Source organism: Ornithorhynchus anatinus, chromosome 2 (assembly GCF_004115215.2).
Source record: "Ornithorhynchus anatinus isolate Pmale09 chromosome 2, mOrnAna1.pri.v4, whole genome shotgun sequence".
NCBI lineage: Eukaryota > Metazoa > Chordata > Mammalia > Monotremata > Ornithorhynchidae > Ornithorhynchus > Ornithorhynchus anatinus.
The window spans coordinates 61,446,897-61,452,375 of record NC_041729.1 but is presented as its reverse complement, the minus strand read 5'-3'; the positions used below and the strand labels follow the sequence as shown (position 1 = coordinate 61,452,375).

At 60.8% G+C, this 5,479-nt stretch overlaps 1 long non-coding RNA gene across 1 annotated transcript; it reads right to left on the bottom strand.

The window, feature by feature from the left end:
• Nucleotides 1–698: 698 nt before the first annotated feature.
• On the bottom strand, nt 699–2,733 carry LOC120639032. Its single transcript, XR_005661149.1, has 3 exons — nt 1,952–2,733; nt 1,660–1,728; nt 699–1,238 (listed from the first exon to the last, which is right to left on the bottom strand). It is a non-coding gene; the product is annotated as an uncharacterized LOC120639032 (long non-coding RNA).
• Nucleotides 2,734–5,479: the final 2,746 nt, after the last annotated feature.

Genomic DNA, 5,479 nt, shown 5'->3' with positions numbered 1-5,479 from the left:
GAAGTTTTGCCTGGCGGAGGAGAGGGCAGAGTTAAGGCAGGAAAGGATAAATTTGAAGTGTGTGAGGTCGGCTCGGTGCTTGGACTTTCGCCAGCAGCGCTCAGCAGCTCGAGCATAGGAGCGTAGGAGACGGACAGAGGAAGTGATCCAGGGCTGTGGGTTAGTGGAGCGAGAGCGGCGGAGGGAAAGGGGGGCGAGAGAGTTGAGATGAGTAGAGAGGGTGGAGTTGAGAGCGGAGACCTGATCGTCGAGAGTGGGAAGTGAGGACAGGGCGGCAAGGTGAGGAGAGATGCTTTTGGAAAGACGGATGGGATCGAGAGAGCAGAGGTCTCTGTGTGGCAGTAGCGAAGATTTGCAGGGGGAGGGAGTGTGAAAGATGAGGCAGGTGAGAAGGTTATGGTCAGAGAGAGGGATTTCAGAGTCGGTGAGGGAGGAGATAGTGCAGCGGTAGGAGATGACGAGATCGAGGGTGTGACCGAGTCGGTGAGTGGGCGCGGTATGGTGGAGGAGGAGGTCGGCAGAGTCAAGGAGGGATAACAGGCGGGCGGCAGAGGAGTCGTCGGGTACATCCATATGGATGCTGAAGTCTCCGAGGATCAGAGTGGGCAGAGAGAAGGAGAGAAGTAAGGTGAGAAAGGGGTCAAGGTGGTTGAAGAAGTCGGAGGTGGGACCGGGAGGGCGGTAGATGACGGCGACAAGTACCTGGAGGGGGTGGTAGAGGCGAATGATATGGGCTTCGAACGTCGAACCCTGCTGCTTTCGAGCAGGCCCTCCGAAGCGGGGACAGGATGCTAGGGTCTCCTTTCAGGCTCAGCTTCTCCTCAGGCTGACGCCCCCGTGGCAGCAGCTGCCACCGGCCCGTAGGAAGGAGAGGGTGGCATATGATCCATAAGCAGACCTCGAGAACCAGGGCCCACTTCGTCTGTCTCAGTCGAGCAGCAGCTCCTATTCGGTTTGGGGCAAAATGCTATGAGTGCTAAATAGTGGGAGTGGAAGCAATGATAGTTAGGGAGCAATGCCTTCTCCCAAGTGGGCGCATCCTTCAGAAGCCCCCGCCACTCCGGGCTCCGTGAGCCCAAGGAACAGGCTGACACCAGGACTGGTCCCGCCACCATCTCTTCCTGATCCTCTTCTCATCTTCCGTCAGGTTGGCCCCCTTCAGGCCTGGCTTCTCTTCTGCTAGAAGCAGCAAAGTGGCCGACCCAGGCTTAGGGGGTCTGTTCTCAAACGTTGAAAGGCTGAAATGAAGGGAGAGTTAATGGGAACCCAGAGCAGCACTTTCCTGGGAAACAACCAAACTCTCCTCCTCCTCCTCTTCCTCTTCCTCCACCTCCTTCTCCAACTGTCAGAGGGTTCTCCCTCTCTCTTTCCGTAAATGCTCCCCATAGTCTCTTAGCCAGAGGGGCCCAGGGACTGGGGAGAGAGGGCAAGGAAGAGGTGGGAGAATGAAACGCATAGTCGTGGAGACTGGAGGGAAGATCTTCAAAGGTAAGAAATGGAGAAGAGAAAAAAGCAGGGGAGAAGGCAGAGGGGAGAAAGTACTGACAGAATCCAAGACAGAGGAGAGGGAAGGGGAGAAAGGGAGAGTCGAGAGGTGGGGAAAATATAGGATGGAGAGAGAGGCAGACAAAGGACCCCGATGCCGTTGGCAGGACTCACTCTGGGAGAGGAAGTGGAGGACGTCCGTCGAGAGCCACGCCTCTCCCCTACTGTAGTAGGTGGTGTGTGCTGGTGGGAAGAAATGAAGAATCTGTCACGTTGGAGTCCATCGCTCTGTCCCACTGGTTGCCTCCCAGGGGCTCTTTCCAGGGCGGGGATCCACTTCCTGCCCCCAGAGCCCAGGGGTTCCGGTCTAATGGAGAGAAGGGTCCGAGAGGGGCCGGCCCCGGGGCCGGGGTGGGGGTGGGGGCGGAGAGGCTGCTCCGCCGGGGGCTCCGAGTTCCCCACTCACCGAGGAAGAGTACAGCAGCCGCTCGCACCCCTGGCTGGGGGCTGTTGGTGTAGTTCAGAGCCTGGGACATGAAAACCTGGCGGCTGTGCTTTAGGGTCTTCATCTGGGGAGGAAGGGAGTGAGACCCCAGCCCGACCTCTTCCCGACCTGCCGCGGATGCTCACGCACCATGAAAATCCCTGTCCCTACTGTCTGCGGAGAATCACTGTTATCTCCATTGCCTCTCTGGGCACTGGGCTCTGTCCTCGGCCAGCCCTTCCGGGCTCCTGCCCGCCCCGTCCCAGTGCTGTTTCTACCTCAGTCCCGGCAACCTCTTTCTGGAAGCCGGGGGTCTCCCCGCGTTTCCCACCGGAGCCCCCGGGGCCTGCTCCCGACTGTCCTGAGCCCACTCACCATATAAGACCAGATGGCGTACGAGGCCCCACGCAATCCCTACTCCCCCATCAATTTCTGGCTCACAGATTTAATATTCGTCCATCCCAGGTTGTCGGCCAGGCAAAAAACCGTCGCTCTGGCTTTCGGGAGAAATAAGACCAAATGCTGGTCAGCGAGACGGAGAGGCCAGGTAGCAGGTGATGGAGAGAAAGGGAGGGGCCGGGGCAAGGCAGGGACTACAGACGCAGAGTGACTTACTTTCCGTACGGCGGCGTCCTCATCCCTCATATGGACGAGGACTGGCAGGATACGACGGATCAATTCCTGTCGGGGGCCAGTTTGCTTCTCCCCGACCCCACCGTGGGCCACGGCGGTGAGCATCTCCAAGGCGGCAGTGCGCACTGGAGCTCTCTCTTTCGGGGGACACAAAGCCGGGGTTGCCGGAGGGAAGGACTGACGGCAGGGGGCGGGCGGGTGGGTGGGGCTGGGGACAGCTGGGCTGGGGAAGAATCTGGGGAAGGGGCAGCCCTGAGGTGGTTGTGAATGGGGGAAAGTGGGACAGAGAGGAGAGAAGGGCAGAGCAGAGCTGAAGGCAGTTCTTCCTGGATAAGAGTCAGAGGGTGCGGGGGGGTCCCCTGGCCCCACCCGCAGGCCTCAGACTCACGTCGCCGATATAGGGGCCCAGCAGGAAAGCGATGTCTGGGCGAAAAGTCTCCAGACCCTTCTGCCCCAGGCTGCGGGCCACCCTGGTCACTGTGGCCATGGCTGCCAAGAGGGACTCCTCTTCTTCAATATAAAGCCCCTCCAGGAGGGCCGGAAGCTGGGCCCGGAGCAGTGGCGTCTGCGGGAATGAGAAGAGAGAGCAGGGTAGAGAAGGTCTTTGGCCCGAGTCAGCCTCTGGGCCCCAAGTGGGACCGTCCTGAGGAGATAATGGGGGAGTCGGGCTCGATGGTTGAGATCTCCCTGCTCCGGCTTCCGCGGGCTGGGCTCTGGGCTCTGGGCTCTGAGCTCTGGGCTCTGGGCTCTGAGGTCTAGGCTCTGGGCTCCGGAGCGGGGTGGGGGGCGGGGCTCGGTCTCTCACCTTTCCTGGGTTCAAGGGTTGGCTGTTGAGGGCCTGGAGACTGGTGACCCACACCATGGGGTCGGGGTCCTCCAGGCCATCCTGTAAAATGCTCTGGAGAGCAGCAGGTTCCAGGACCGACCCCAACTTGGGGATCCAGATGAGCTGCTGAGAGAAACGTTGTATGTGGATGGATCGCGGGGGGAGGCGGGCCCCTCGGGGGAGGGTAACGAGGATTCCCGAGAGAGGATGGAGGCTGATTGGGTACGGTAGGGGGAGTGCCGTCCGCAGAGGAAGAGCCGAAGCAAAAGATCGGCTCCTCCCGGCTCCTCCCTCCTCCCCCCCGAAACCTGCCCACTCCCAGCCCCGCCCTACGGTGTCTCCTGGTGTCCGGGGCTCCACGGTCCCTGCCTGGCTCCGGCGGCCCCACTCTCGGCCTGGCACGGTCTCTGCGGGTCCTATGGCACCGGCACTCACCTCGGCCAGGAGGCCCACGGCAAAGCTCCGTCCCTGCCGGCCCAACCCCGGCAGGAAAGTCGCCACCGCTGTCAGGAGGTCACCGACGACAAGGCACCTGTTCTGGACCATTGTCCTGGGGGAGACAGCAAAGCCAGCCTGAGCCCAGAGTGTTGCCTGGGAGCCCCCGCGCTGGGAAAGCGGAGCTCGGGGCAGGGAAGGGCCAGGCTGGAGGTCTCCTGATGAGGCTCCTCCTGCCGGGCCCCTACCCTCAGCCCCATTTCCCAGGAGAACCTCGTCCTTCAGCTCCCCTTTACCTGGCTAGCAGGACCACGCCCTCCTGGAAAGTCTCCAGGCATGTGAACAGGTCCCAGCCATCCTGCAGCTGCATGGACATGAACGTCTTGCAGCAGTCCTGGCCGGAGAGAAGCCCCTTCAGGGCCCCAGAGAGGTCCTGAGAAGCAGCCGAGGGGGCAGGGGAGGGGAAGGCTGCAGTTAGGTAAATGGACTTGAGGATGTTACGTAAATGCCCTTTACTGTGACAGACTCCCCCAACCTGAACTCTGGTACACGTCAGAGCCGCCCCCCACCCCCAGCCCCCCCGCTGGCGCCCCACCGCCCCACCATTTGCCAATTGCCAAATCCTGCCGGGCCCAGCCTCTGGAACAGCGGGGACTGCCCGGGGCCCACGGCATCTTCTTGTCCTGCCCATCTTTTTTCCCTACCGCTTTGGGCCCTTTTCAAGGCAACGGCAGCAAACCTTCCTCCCTGACTCAGCAGCCCCATCGACCATCCACAGCGCACCAGAGCTTGGGTCGGTTTCTTCCCAGTTAGAGCTATTGTAGCCCACAAAATGTCCACCAGCCTCTTCCATCCACCAGGTCGACACTACTGCCTGACTACATGTTTTGTTTTGCTGTCTGTCTTCCCGTTTCAGACTGTGAGCCCGTTGGTGAGCAGGGATTGTCTCTATCTGTTGCCCAACTGTACACTCCAAGCGCTTAGTACAGTGCTCTGTACACAGTAAGCGCTCAATAAATACGAATGAATGAATGAATGAATGAATACTGCCCCCGTCGGTCGGTCCATGCCAACAGTTACTCCGAGAACTGGGCCCAGTCCCTACCCCCCGCTTCAGCAGAAACCACCCGCCACATCGGGCGGTGGCTGCAGCCACACCTGCAGGTCCGTGGACTACCCTTTCCTGCCCCACTTCTTCTTCGCTCACCTCCAGGGTCTGAGGGCGGAGGACACGGTGGGCTCTCCAACCTCCTGCTCCTGGTCCACCTGCAAGCCCAGCTCCAGCACATAGTGCACCAGGGTGATGAGGGCAGGAAGAGTGAGGGAAGAACTGGGTCATGGCCCCGGAGTACTCCCGAGAAAACAGGAGCTCATACTCGACGTTGGTGGCCTGTGGGGAGTACGCGCGGCCTCAGCCTGGAGCTCCTCCATGCCACCCAGCTTGCTCTCGGAGGAGTCGCTGGTTTTATTCCACTGTCCCCTCTGACCTGAACCCAAGGTCCCTCTGGAGCCCGAGATCATAGGCAGGGAAGGGCAGAGACCAGGTCGAGGTTCGATCCCGTGGCCCAGGCCTCCAGAACCCCCGGTTCATGGGAGGACACTCTTCCCATCGATCC